This window comes from Vigna angularis, chromosome 8, assembly GCF_016808095.1.
Source record: "Vigna angularis cultivar LongXiaoDou No.4 chromosome 8, ASM1680809v1, whole genome shotgun sequence".
Taxonomy (NCBI): domain Eukaryota; kingdom Viridiplantae; phylum Streptophyta; class Magnoliopsida; order Fabales; family Fabaceae; genus Vigna; species Vigna angularis.
Window position 1 is genome coordinate 27688732 of NC_068977.1, and position 15214 is coordinate 27703945.

General features: G+C 36.3%; 1 pseudogene; it reads left to right on the forward strand.

Moving 5' to 3' along the window:
• Positions 1-8931: 8931 nt before the first annotated feature.
• LOC108344173 (cation/H(+) antiporter 15-like) lies at positions 8932-11551 on the forward strand (annotated as a pseudogene).
• The last annotated feature ends 3663 nt before the right edge of the window (positions 11552-15214 follow it).

Consider the following 15214-nt stretch of genomic DNA (forward strand, 5'->3'; position numbering starts at 1 on the left):
ATTTTATAAAATTATAATAAGCTATCCTTTTAGTTTCCATTAAATAATAGATTTGTTATAACCTAATTTAGTGATCAATTATATAAAAGTTCATTTAATGACTAAATATATAAAGAACAAAATTAATTACAAAATTAATCTTTAGAATAATGAATATAATCATTAAAATATTGTCTTTAGTTTTTTATTTACACTTGTGATTGTACTCTTGTTGTATGATCTAAAGATTTTAAGCATTTTATTTGTTATCTTTTTTTTTCCGATATATCTATTCGAAATAATTTGACTTTGGATTTGATTGTGAATAACAAAGACATCATGACATTAATAATGTTGAATATTGTTTGGGATAGAACAATATTAATCTATTTAAGATGTTGTATTCAATTATTTTAGTTTCTTAAATATAAATTTCAGGATAATCCATAAGTTCTTGTGATGTGTTATTATAGATATTTTCTTTACCTACTCATGTCGTTATAACTTCTATTGTTCTTTTAATGACATAGTTGTGCCTCCCATCATTAATCTCGTATAGAAACCAAGATAGAGATTTAAGTAGAAGAAGCTAAAGACCATACAAAAACTAAGAGTTGATGCAGAGCTGTGATTTAAAACATGTGTTCACAATACTCACTAAGCTGCAAGCATGATTAGCATGATCAAATATTTTCATGCCATGAGTTTTTCATGTACATGTTTTTGCCATGTATATTGTTGAACTTCCTGGAGGTGTTGTTGCCCTAGTTGCAACACATATAGGGAAGCCTAGTAGCCAACTCGAAGAACAAAATCTGACTAAGTCATAAGAAGAGATAGAAAGCATTCACAACATATTTGATGCACTTGAAAAGACATATAAAGGTTGAAAGCACCATCGTAAAGGAAACATCGAAAGTGAGTGTAACTTATAGTACTTTTATAGTATCTTCTTCTTGTGAAGTAAAATCCTTGTAAGAAAGTCACACTATAAATTCTCTTTACAAAAGTTATTCCTTAATATTCATCCTTTATTTTGGTTGTAGTAAGAAGTGACAAAAAAAATACTCGTAGTTCTTAGTCTCATGGGAATACCAAAAAGGAATATAAAAATGACATATGTACTTGTAATTTCAAGAGTATGTTGTGTATTTTTTTTATAGTCAATGGTTTATAGTATAAACCTTTAGAAGTTCCTTAAACAACTCTACATAGTCCAAAATGTTAGGATAAATCAATATAAAAATAGTGTTGTTTTTACAATTTAGATGATTTATTTTTTTACTAAGAAAATATATAAATAAATTAAATTATTAAAACCTATCTACTAAAATTATTCCATAATTCTTAAATGGATAGTTTATCTTAAAATGTATAATTGGATTGGAAATTCATTTCACATTAATTATGTTTTTAAAATTCATATTTATTTAAACTTTTTTTTATTCATATCACTAGTGCAGAAAGGGCATTTAACGTCTGTTATTTTGGCCTTTTAACGTCAGCTCTAGAACTGACGTCTTTGTGGGTGACGTTAACCAAACGTCGGACTCAAACAGGCCCGGCGTCTTTATAGACGTTGGTTACTGCATGACCCCGACGTCTAAAGGGCTTCATAGACGTCGGACAATGCAATGTCTGACGTCTAAAGGGCTCCATAGACGTCAGACATTGCGTTAACTGACGTCTAAAGGGCTTCATAAACGTCGGACATTGCATTAACCGACGTCTACTGCAGCTCGTGTCTTTGGGTAGTGTAGTAGCACCTTCTTCCTTTGCTAGTTTCGTCATAGAAAAGGTTGCGTCTTTTGGATCTCTTATGGCATTTCAACCGAAAATCGAATCTAGGTTCTTGCATAGTTCCATTAAAACTGCCAATGAAAACGAACGGTGACAATAGAACTAGGCAAGGACCGAAGTTCGGTTTTGGGTTGAAACGCTATAAGACATCCAAAAGACGCAAGCTTTTCTTACGAGGAAACTAGCAAAGGGAGAATGCGGTACAACGCTACCCAAAGCCACGAGAAAAACTGCACCAAAACACAACAAAAACTCATTTTAATCGGTTCAAATGAAAGATAATCAACCAAAGACTAATATAATCAGAATAAAAGTATGTTTAAACAGTTCAAAAGAGACAAAAACGCACCTGGAAAAGCAATGCCGCAAAGAGAAAAGGCGAGAAGGAAGACGATGAAGTGCTCGTAACAACGAGTTTGATGTCTGATTTAACAGCAAACTAGACGTCGGCTCCCCAGGTGAACCGGCGTCTATTTTGGCCTAGATGTCGGGGCCCTCACTAATATGACGTCCAAAACAACTTTTCATCAAGCCATTTAGACGTCGGATGGCGTGATCTGACGTCTGTACGGTGGAAAAAAATAACTTTTCATCTACCTGTCAAACATATACACGTTCGTTAGGAGAGACACCGACGTCTATAATTGAATATAGACATCGGGGTTGCGGGATCGGACGTTCTAAGGCGGAAAAAAATGATTTTTCACCTACTTGTCAAACATTAAGGCATCTGTTAGGAGGGACCCCGACGTCTATAATATTATAGACGTCGGGGCCCTTCCTAACAGACTTCTATATGCCCACTTATTTACGAAAATGCCACCGGTCAATAATTTACGTTGGTTATTTTGTGGTCCGACGTCTACGGGGTGACGTTAAAGCCCAATTCTTCACTAGTGTATGCATCAAAATTAAGATGTCATATTTTCATAAAATCATGAATATATTTATATTATTTGTATTATATTTCATTTTTCTCAAGTTAGGCATTGAAAACTATCAACTCATTTATAGGCAAAAATTGATTGCATTCTTAGCCTTTTGTGTACATACATTTCAAATCTAATCACACTATGATATTTAATTTATTTTCGTGATTATACTCATTTTAGAAGATAATATATTTAGCAAGTATTTGGAAAATAGTTCAAATAAATACATTACTTTCAAATTTAATAGTGATGTTTCTTCTTTCTACGAAATGAACAAACAAAATCTAATGCTTCGTAGTTTCAACTACGTGAAAATATCACTTCTTAAAATATTCTAATCAACACAAGATACTATTGTAAATTTAATGTAATAGTTGACTTGAAACAGTGACACTGTTAATTTCATGTGAAAATTTTTCTCGAAAGTCAAGATTGTATATTTTAGTTCTATTTTTCAACATGAAAAATACATGTTATTGTCTTTGTATGGACGAGAGGTTGCATGCTTGTTTTAAAAATGATTTACTTGATTTTTTCCAACCTAAAAAAAGAGACTAAAAACTAGACTAAAAACTAATTCTTGCATGTTCTTTTATATCAAGGAAGATATATGTTGGGAAACAGCGGTACTTGTTCCCTCCTCTGTGAATCCCAAAATGGGCACTATGCGGAAGCGTAAAAAAATGAAAGCGTAAGGAAAGAGAAAATTAACACTGGAAATTTTAACGTGGAAAATCCTCTCGGAAAAAACCACGGGACCTAGTCCAGAAAATTATCTCCACTATGAAAGTAGGATTACAGTGTTTCTCTCACTCTCTGAGTATTTCTCTGTAAATACCTCACCCTCTCGGATGGTATACAAAACTCTGTGTATCACTCACACTCACAATAACAGACTCTCTCTGTATAAATCTCTCACACAACCATCTCTCGGTATTTCTTACTTCTCCGTGGCTTTTCTTCTTCACGGTGAGTATTCTCCTTCTTCACTGGAATGTGGCTTCACTTCCCTTTTATAATTTAATTTGTACACAAACAAACAAAAGGCTTGAAACATGGAGGCTAGAAACATGGAGGCTGGAAACATGGAACCATGTTTCCGTGAAGTGGGAAAACATTTTCCCTTAATTTAGGGTATGGGACCCATTCTTTGTTTTATTCCAACAAAACTCCCCCATAAAACAAAAAAAATGGGTCTTCCAGTCCGTCTTCGTATCTTGACTTAGTTGGAAGGTACCACGACACCAGCACCTTGACAACAATCTTCAACCTTCTTAGTTGGTACTGATTTAGTCATCATGTCAGACCAATTCAAGTCTGTATGGATTTTCTCTATCTTCAATTTCTTCTCATCCAGCGCTTCTCGTATCCAGTGATACCGCACGTCGATATGCTTCGAGCGTGAATGGAACATGGGGTTCTTGGTTAGATGAATGGTACTTTGATTATCACAATTCACCACATAATCATCTTGATCATGTCCTAATTCACTTAGGAAATTCTTCATCCATAGCATCTCTTTAGAGGCTTCAGTCACCGCTACATACTCTGCTTCAGCAGTAGACAATGTCACACATTTTTGTAGCTTTGACTGCCAAGAAACAGCTCCCCCTGCAAAAGTAATCAGATAACCTGATGTTGACTTCCTTGAATCGACATCTCCAGCCATATCTGAGTCTGAATATCCGATTAGCTTTAGGTCTCCATTGCCAAAACACAAGCTTCTTTTGGCAGATCCTCTTAGATACCTTAGTATCCACTTAACAGCTTCCCAATGCTCCTTTCCTGGATTCGACAGGAATCTGCTCACAACTCCTACAGCATAGCCAATATCTGGCCTTGTACAAACCATTGCATACATAAGGCTACCCACGGCAGAAGAGTAGGGTACCTTGTTCATTTCTTCCTTTTCTTCTTCATTCTTTGGACATTGAGACTTGCTAAGTTTGAAATGTCCAGCAATTGGAACACGAGCAGATTTGGCATTGTGCATGTTGAACCTTTTGAGAATCTTCTCAATGTAATCTTCTTGAGATACCCATAACATTCTTCTAGAACGATCTCTGGAGATTTTCATTCCAAGTATCTTCTTTACTGCACCCAGGTCTTTCATGGCAAAAGACTTGCTCAATGCCTTCTTGAGAGCAGCTATTTTAATTTTGTCCTTCCCTACAATCAACATATCATCAACATACAAGAGAAGTATGATGGACTCACCATTTTCATAATGCTTCACAAACACGCAATGGTCTGCGGAGGTCTTCTTGAAATTATGTTGGATCATGAAGGAATCAAATTTCTTGTACCATTGTCTTGGAGCTTGCTTCAGACCATAGAGGCTTTTCTTCAGACGACACACCAAGTGTTCTTTGCCCGGTTCTTCAAAACCCTCTGGTTGCTTCATGTAAATTTCTTCCTCTAAGTCTCCATGTAAGAATGCTGTTTTGACGTCCAGTTGTTCAATCTCCAGGTCTAGTGTTGCTGCCAGACCGAGAATTGCTCTAATGGATGTCATCTTCACCACTGGTGAAAATATTTCGTCGAAGTCTATTCCTTTCTTCTGGTTGCACCCCTTCACGACAATTCGTGCTTTGTACCTTGGGCTTAGGTTGTTCTCTTCATTCTTGAGCTTGAACACCCATTTGTTCTGCAATGCTCTTCTTTCTTTTGGTAATTCTACCAAATCATAAGTCTGATTTTCCTTTAAGGATTGCATCTCCTCTTCCATGGCTTGCAACCATTTGCCTTTGTCTTTCGTCTCCATTGCTTCTACAAAGCTTTGAGGTTCACCTTCATCAGTAAAATTAACATATTCATCTGAAAAATACCTTCTTGACGGTTGCTTCTGCCTTGTTGATCGTCTCAATTGGGGTTCTTGCGGAGCATCCTCAATTGGTTGATCTTCTTCCGTCAGATTAGGTTGATCTGCTTCTTCAGTCATTTCATCAAGTTGTAACTCTGGTTCGGCTTGATGAGTCTCTCCCCCTGAGTTGTTCATCACAATAGGGCTTTGATCACTTATCAGCTTAAGTGTTGGTTTCTCCACTTTCTTGATGTCTTGGATTGTCTGATCTTCAAAGAACACCACATCTCTGCTTCGAACAATCTTTCTGTTTGCAGGATCCCATAATCTGAAACCAAATTCATCTCTTGGAGAACCAAGGTATATGCACTCTTTCGCCTTAGCATCGAGCTTTGCTCTTTCATCTTTCGGAATGTGAACTGATGCCTTACATCCGAAGACTCTCAAGTTGCGATATGAGGCCTTTTTACCAGACCATACTTCTTCTGGGATCTTACCATTCAATGGTCTTGATGGTGATAAGTTGATCAATTGAGTTGCTGTTAGCACTGCCTCCCCCCAGAATGTCTTGGGAAGTTTTGCGTGAGACAACATGCTCCTGACCTTCTCGGCAATCGTTCTGTTGAATCTTTCAGCTACACCATTCATCTGAGGTGTCTTGGGAGGTACTTTCTCATGTTTGATCCCATGAGTCTTGCAATAGTGCTCGAATGGACCTCTATACTCTCCACCATTATCACTTCTCAAGCATTTCAACTTTCTACCAGTTTCACGTTCAACAGAGGCGTGAAACTCCTTGAAGATTCGTAGAACTTCGTCTTTTCTTTTCAATGGATAGACCCACAATCTTCTAGAGTGGTCATCAATGAAGGTAACAAAATATTGAGCACCACCAAGGGACCTTTCGGATGTTGAACAGACATCTGAATACACAAGATCCAAAATATGCTCTCTTCTACTTCTATTATCAGATTTATGGAAAGATACTCTGTGCTGCTTACCTGCTAGGCAGTCTTCACATAATTCAAGTGGTTGTCCTTTTATACTTTGGAGATGATCTTTTGCGAGGATCTCTAATCCCTTCTCGCTCATGTGGCCCAGTCTTTTATGCCACAACTCCTTACTTTCTTCTTGAGCAACATTCGTCTCTCCTTTGTATATTTTTCCTTGCATGCAGTACAAGGAGCCTTCCTTCTTGCCTCGAGCAACAATCATGCTTCCTTGACAGAGTTTCCATCTTCCATCGCTGAATTGGTTGTTCATTCCAGCATCATCTAGCTTACCGACTGAGATAAGGTTTAGACGTATCTCTGGTACATGTCTTACCTCCTTCAGCACAAGTTTGTTTCCATTTTGTGTCGTCAAAGTCACTTCTCCTATGCCCACAATTTTGCTTGTGACATGATTACCCATCTTCACTGTTCCAAAATCTCCTTTTTGATAGGATGAGAAGAATCCCTCGTGAGGAGTAACATGGAAAGATGCTCCGGTATCTACTATCCAAGTGCAATCATCAAAAGCAATATTTAGATAGTTTACCTCAGTGATAAGGAACACATTCTCATCATTTGATACCACCGCTGTTGTAGTCTTTTCCTCCAACTTCTTTTTGGGATCTACCACATCAGGGTGTACAGTTCCATTCTTCTGATCTCTCTTCAGGAATCTACATTCTGGCTTCTTGTGACCATCTTTTCCACAATAAAAGCATGTCAGACCTTTGGAACGAGACTTGAATCTTCCTCGTGACTTTTCACGTTTTCCTTTGCTTCTGTTTTCACTCCTTCCTCTATTCTCAACAACATTGGCTTCTGAGTGACTACTCGATCCCCTTTCTTTCCTTCTGGATTCTTCATTCAGTAAACTGTCTGTGATGTTATCCAGACTAAGCTTTCCATCTGGTGCTGAGTTACTGAGAGTGACCACCAACGTGTCCCAACTCTCCGGTAGAGAACTAAGGAGTAGAAGAGCTTGTAACTCGTCATCAATCTTCATATCCGCCTTCATTAATTGATTCACAATACCTTTGAAGGTGTTGAGGTGCTCGATCATATTCTGGTCGTCAGTGTACTCCAACTTTACGAGTCGTCTGACTAGGTGAGCTTTGTTCCTGGGAGTCTTCTTTTGAATCATTGATTCAAGCTTTGTCCATAACTCATACGCATTGGTATAAGTCGATACATGCTCAAAGAGACTTCTATCGATGTATTTCCGAATCATAGCCACTGTTTTACGATTCAGAATCTCCCAGTCTTTTTCGATCTTCCCTTCCGGAATTTCCAGATTTGTGATCGGCTCATACAAATCCTTGCAGTATAGATGATCTTCCATCATCGGCTTCCAGTAGGAATAATTATCCGCAGTTAGCTTGAACATGTCTCCTTCCATCTTGAGTTTCACAGGACCGTGACTTTTCGAACCGGTAGCTCTGATACCACTGTTGGGAAACAGCGGTACTTGTTCCCTCCTCTGTGAATCCCAAAATGGGCACTATGCGGAAGCGTAAAAAAATGAAAGCGTAAGGAAAGAGAAAATTAACACTGGAAATTTTAACGTGGAAAATCCTCTCGGAAAAAACCACGGGACCTAGTCCAGAAAATTATCTCCACTATGAAAGTAGGATTACAGTGTTTCTCTCACTCTCTGAGTATTTCTCTGTAAATACCTCACCCTCTCGGATGGTATACAAAACTCTGTGTATCACTCACACTCACAATAACAGACTCTCTCTGTATAAATCTCTCACACAACCATCTCTCGGTATTTCTTACTTCTCCGTGGCTTTTCTTCTTCACGGTGAGTATTCTCCTTCTTCACTGGAATGTGGCTTCACTTCCCTTTTATAATTTAATTTGTACACAAACAAACAAAAGGCTTGAAACATGGAGGCTAGAAACATGGAGGCTGGAAACATGGAACCATGTTTCCGTGAAGTGGGAAAACATTTTCCCTTAATTTAGGGTATGGGACCCATTCTTTGTTTTATTCCAACAATATATAACCACATAAACTATCAATAGGGAATTAAAATGATAACCCATTTACTCTAAGTAGACAGTGATAACTCAGTTTTAATAACAAAATATTTAATTAAGATATTTAAAATTTAAATATTTTCTAAAAATATTAATAAAGTGGTGGTATAAAATAATAATGTAGTTATATAACTGTAGAAAAGTTTGACTATATGTTGTGTTAAACAAAAAATGACATAGGTCGATAAAATAAGTGACACCATGAATAGATATTTATAGGTGGAATTTAGGTTGTCAAAAATGATATATTATGTTGTTATATAACGGTAATGTGTTTTAATCCTAGGTGGTGTGAGTCAAAGAAAAAAGATATAAAGGTTGAAAGCACCACAGTAGAAGAAACATCGAGAGTAAGTGTATCAAATACAAAATCGAAGGAATAATGACGGACACAATACGTGCATGTTACAATGTATCGATAGTTAATCCTAATCAATTTTGGAAAACCGATAGAGTTTTGAAAACAGAACTCCCTATTTTGGCCATTCAAATTGCTTTTTTTGCTGTGTTATCTCGTCTCTTTTCAATAATCTACAAACCTCTGCATCAAACTCGTCTCATTTCACAAATCTCTGTAAGTAAATAAATCTTAAAGTTGTTTTATTTATGAAAAATATCTCAAAATTTCTTATATGTGGCATTCAAACAATGTAATGTTTGGGCCTTCTAAATTATAATTACGTAGGTTGATTTCCTACTAACACCACCATTACTTGGAAGATTCACGACAATTTTTGAGTTCATTTTTCCTGTAAATGGGGTTGTCAATGTCGAGGTCCTTTCCCACATTGGTCTCATTTATTATGCATTCCTTGGTGGATGGGAAATGAACTTAAATACCATTCTAAAATTAAATAAGAAAGTTGCAAGCATCGCAATTGCTGGAGTCGTCTTTCCCATACTCATTGCACCATGCTTATATGCTTTGTTTCGAAAAGTTTATGGGCATATTATGATGTTTCCCCTTGAGGAAAGTACAAGTAATGCTTATATACTTTGGACTTTAATTCTCACTGTTACAGGTTTTCCTGTGGTAGCGCACACACTTTCTGAGCTTAAGCTCCTCTATACTAGTCTTGGCAAAGAGGCTTTAACATCAGCCATGATTGGTGACACCTATGGTTGGATTCTTTTCACTTTATTTGTTCCATTTTCAATTAATGGTAAAGGAGTCATCTACACTGTGTTATGCACAATAATATTCATTCTTATTTGCATCTTTGTGGTACGTCCACTCATTCAATGATTTATTGATCGCAAGGCAGACAAAGATCAATGGAATGATAACCAATTGCTCTTTATAATCATGGGGTTTTAGCTTGTTCATGTATTTCAGATTTTTTTGGTTCACATGCCATTGTTGGGGCTTTTGTTTTTGGATTAATTTTACCTCATGGAAAATTTGTTGAATTGGTCATGTCAATTTCAGATGATTGTGTTAGTGGCTTTTTAGTACCCTTATTCTTTACTGGAACTGGGATGAGATTTATGTTGATCGCAATTTTCTCTCAAGAAATTTGGCCCTTTACGGTTCTGATTATACTTTTGTTGTGTGCTCTAAAGATTTTAAGGACTTTATTTATCACCTTTTTCTTTGGTATGCGTATTCGAGATGGTTTGACCTTGGGTTTGATTTTGAATAATAAAGGTGCCATGACATTAATAATGCTGAACATTGCTTGGGATAAAATGGTATTGATCTATTTAAAATGGTATATTCAATTACTTTAGTTTCTTAGATATAGAATTGTAGTTTGATCCATAACTTCTTGGGATGTGTTCTTGCAGATATTTTATGTACCTACCTATGTCGTTATAACTTGTACTGTTCTTTTGATGACCATAGTTGTGTCTCCCATGATCAATGCCATCTACAAACCAAGACAAAGATTTGAACAAAACAAGCTAAAGACCATACAAAAACTAAGAGTTGATGTAGAGCTCCGATTTATAGCATGTGTTCACAATACTCGCCAAGCTGCAAGCATGATTAGCATAATTGAATGTTTTAATGCCACTAGAGTTTCCCCTGTGCATGGTTTTGCCTTTTACCTTGTCGAACTTACTGGACGTGTTGTTGCCCTAGTTGCTGCACATATAGGGAAGCCTATGGAGAACAAAACTTAACCAAGTCACAAGAAGAGTTAGAAAGCATTCACAACACATTTGATTCACTTGGAGAGGCATATAACGCTATTAGAGTTGAGACCTTAAATGTGGTGTCAGCATATAGGACATATACCACTCAGCAGATGAGAAACACACAAGCTTAATTATTCTTCCCTTTCACAAACAATTAACTTTAGAAGGTACTCTAGAAGTAACCAATGTTGTATACAAAGATATAAACCAAAATGTAATGCAAGGTGTTCCTTGTTCTGTGGGAATATTTGTTGATCGTGATTTTGGGTTAGTTCCCAAAATGAACCTTCATATTTTGTATGGTCTTTGTTGGGGGGCCTGATGATCGTGAAGCCTTAGCCATTGCATGGAGGATGGCAGGACGTTCAGGAACACAACTCTCACTGGTTCGAATTCTTTTGTTAGGTGAAGCGGCAAAAGAAGATGCTTCAGTTCATGATGAATCACAAGGGATATTATCTGCAGTAATTGACACAGACAAGCAAAAAGAGTTAGGTGAAGATTATATAAGCACATTCAGACTTACTGCAGTTAACAATAGTGATTCAATATCCTACTCAGAGATTGATGTTCACAGTGATGAAGATATTCCTGCAGTCCTCAAAGAGATAGAAAAAATTGGTTGTGATATTTACATAGTTAGACAAGGGAATTGTAGGAACTCTAAGATCTTCTCAAATTTGTTGGAGTGGTGTGAGTGCTTAGAACTTGGAGTTATTGGAGATATTTTAGTGTCAAACAATTTTGGTTCATGCTCGTTTGTGTTTGTTGTTCAACAATATGGATATGGAGGAATGATTTGTGGAAATAATCTTAACCAGAAGGCAACTAACAAAGGCACATTTGAGTTTGTTGTCTGAAGACCGAATAAACATGAATGTTTGCAACGAAACACAAGGATTTACAAGAAAATGTTTTCTTAGCTTGATGTATATCAATTTATAGTATATAAATGGTTGCAAACCTTACTTGATAAACCAATTTTGTAAGATTGAATTAGACTTAAAATTCATTTTTTAGAAAATATGATTATTTGTTCAATATCATATAATTTATTTTGTGTTTAATTTTAGTTTTGTTTTGTTTTGGTATCATTTTAAATTCCACAATTAAACTAATAAGCGAACAAATTTCATTTTGCTTATATTTCTTAACTCGAATACTAGTTTTTAAAATCAAATTTTTCTTTCAAAATTTTCTCATTATACATTGATATACATTTACAATTTTTTTCATTTTCCACGAAATGTTTATCTTTTTATTCTACAAATACAAGTACTTATACATCCTTATTCAACTTAGTTTGTAACTTAATTTAGTTTTAAATTTATCATTTTCTTGTTCTCTCTTGTATTTGAACATACTCTTGTTACTTAATCAAATGAATCTGAGGTTTACATGCTTGAACTAACATACAAAGAAAAATAATAGTGATAAACTAATGAGATAACATTCTTTATATTTTCTTCTACAATCGATGACATCATTTGCTCCACTAACGATATAATGACATCATAAATAGTCATGTATGGGTGAAATTTATGTTGTTGATGATATAATATGTTGTTATATACAAGAAATGTGTTTTAATCTTAGGTTTTGTTAGTAAAAGAAAAAAGCTACAAAGGTTGAAAGCACCATAGTAAAAGAAACATCGAGAGCAAGTGTAACTTATAGGATCTTTATAGTATATTTCTTCTTATGAAATAACACTCTTATAAGAAAGTCATGTTCTAAATTCTTTTTACAAAAGTTATTCCTTAGTATTCAACCTTTGTTTTGGTTATAGTAAAAAGTTATGAAAAAAAATATATGAAGTTCTTAGTTCATGGGTAGGGATGGAAAAAAAACTGAGTCCGTGGGTAAAATATGTTGTAGAGAGTTGGTATCTGCAAGTAATAGGTACCTGCAGGTAGCGGTAATGGGTAATTTAATACCCGCTCATTAACGGATCGGGTTCGGGCATCATAATACCTGTACTCACGGGTATTCGCTACCCGTTTAAAAAATAAAATTATACTTTTACCCCATTAAGTTATCTTATTGTAAGTTGTTGTGTTAGTGTGCACTTCTTTTTATTTGATTTCTATGTATCTCTTTGTCGCCATGTTCTCTCTGAAGATTCAATAGAAAATCGTAAGTGAGCCACCAGCAGGTAAGCAATGAATTGACGAACCACATTCAAATTTAAATGTGTTCTGGGTTAACTAAACTTTAATGAAGTAACAAACATTGGTTAAAAGCTTTTTGTTTTTTACTTCAATTCGATACAGGTGGGAAGCTTGTTTATAAAGCACCAAGAAGAGGGCTAACAGACCTAGTGCCCCATCACTAGCAAAATGATTCAGGGGTGTGCCTTATGTTACCCTTTCAATTCATTTTTTTATGATGTATAATTTTAAGTGTTTTGTTATTGCAATGCGTTAGGTATTCAATGTTTGCCTATATGGGTTTATGTTCTTTTTTGCTTCAAAATTTGTTTATATTATAGTTTCATGTTTACTATGCTTTACCTTTCAAGCCTATGAACATGGTTATAAATGTTTTAGGGTGTTTAAACCATATTGAGTTTCTGACATTCAAAGATTTGTGTTGAAATTGTTATTCTTTAGTGTCTTAATCCCTTTTACCATGGAATAGATCTTAATTATAGTTTGAGATGAGTACAACATGTTTGCATTGAATTATATCAACTTTTGAAAAGCATAAGGTTTTAGTTCTTAAAGAAATTTAGTGTGTTCTCCAAGTCCAAACCTTTACAAAGGTACCATGTGTTGTGACCTCGGCAAGCGTACCGGATCGTTCAAGTAATAAATCAGTAAGTCCGAATATCGTTTTCCCAAGGGATTTGTTTTGATTCACAGATTGATTAAAGTTTACTAATTTAGCGATTAATTTTACAACACAAGTAAGATTTGCATACAGATGAAATTAAAGTGGTAAAAGCAGATGAATTAAAGTTCACCGGGGTTGAAATTCAAGTTCATCACTCCGGTAATTTTCTACTAACACAATTCCTCAAAATTAAGCATCGACATCCTAGGCGCATGCAGTCCTGATTCCTCAGAGACAGTTCTGAATCATTCAAACTAAATTGCTAATTCCTTAGTTAATTCAATTATCAGATTTGCCTTAAACACAATGTCACAGATGACTAAAAATTCCTTCCTATGTCTAGGACTCGAAATCCTTTAGCAGTTCTATCCTAGGTCCGCGGTCTCATACATTTTCCAATGATTTAACCGTTCAAATAGCTCAGATTTCCATCAAAAGCATGAAAAATAAAGACAGAACACATAATTCATACAAGATCATGCATTAATAGAGAAATTACAAAGAGTTTCAGAAATTTACTCTCAACCCCAGTGAAATGGAGTTTTAGCTACACATATACAACATAGAAGAGAGAAATGATGGATTGGATGGTGGAAATTGGTGAATTTCCACCATGGAAGCCCCTTGGAGCAGCTGCAGCAGCGTCCCTGGTCTTCTCCCCGTTCCAGATCCCCCTTTCTGCACTTCTCTGGATCAGCTTTTTAAAGAGAAGGGCAATAATTGAGTCACGGGAAATTTTTGGCCGAGCGTCCAATTTTCTGGACGAGCGTCCCATTTCGGGACGAGCGGCCCAATTCTGGACGAGCGTCCAATTTTCGGGACGAGCGGCCCAATTCTGGACGAGCGGCCCAGGACGAGCGTCCACTTGTTGGACGAACGTGGACGAGCGTCCTCTCCTATTCTGGACGAGCGTCCTCTGCTGGACGAGCGTCCCTGGACGAGCGTTGGACGAGCGCTGGACGAGCGTCCTATGACGAACGTCCTCTGCGCTGGACGAGCCTCTCTGCACGCTGGACGAGCGTCCCAATTCTTCTAAGTGGCGCCCAGGCGCCCCTTTGTATTTCGCGCCCGGGCGCGAACCTCTCGGCAAATTCGCGCCCGGGGTCCTTTTCTCGCGCCCGGGCGCGATCTTCTCGGCAAAACTGCGCCTATGAGTATGATCCAAGTCTTTTATGATATCCAATCCTTATTTTTCATCAAAATAAACAACAAAAACATCAAAAACATTTAAACAGTCAAAATTATACTTATATCAACAATTATACACTTTTCATGAGAATAAACACTAAAACTTACTCAAAAGCCACACAATATAAGCAACAAAAACAAGTAAACTTTTCACCTGTCAAACTCCCCCAAACTTATATATTTTCGTGTCCTCATGAAAATAGACAATAACAACACAAACGAACCCAACAAAGTAGTTAATATTCCATCACATAATATCTGACACAACAGTAAGGATTGTACCTACACCTCCAAATATTCAGATCAAATGTTATAACTCCTATATTGACAAGTTCTTGAATCCAAAATGATAAGACAGCCAGAAAAAGAATAAAACCATAATGCTCAATCTGTGTTTATCTCAACCTGCAAGTGTTTACAACTCCAATTCATACTCAGATTGTCATCAACTATTTCATCAACTTTTGCAAGTCATCTCATATACACTTCAAACATTCTGA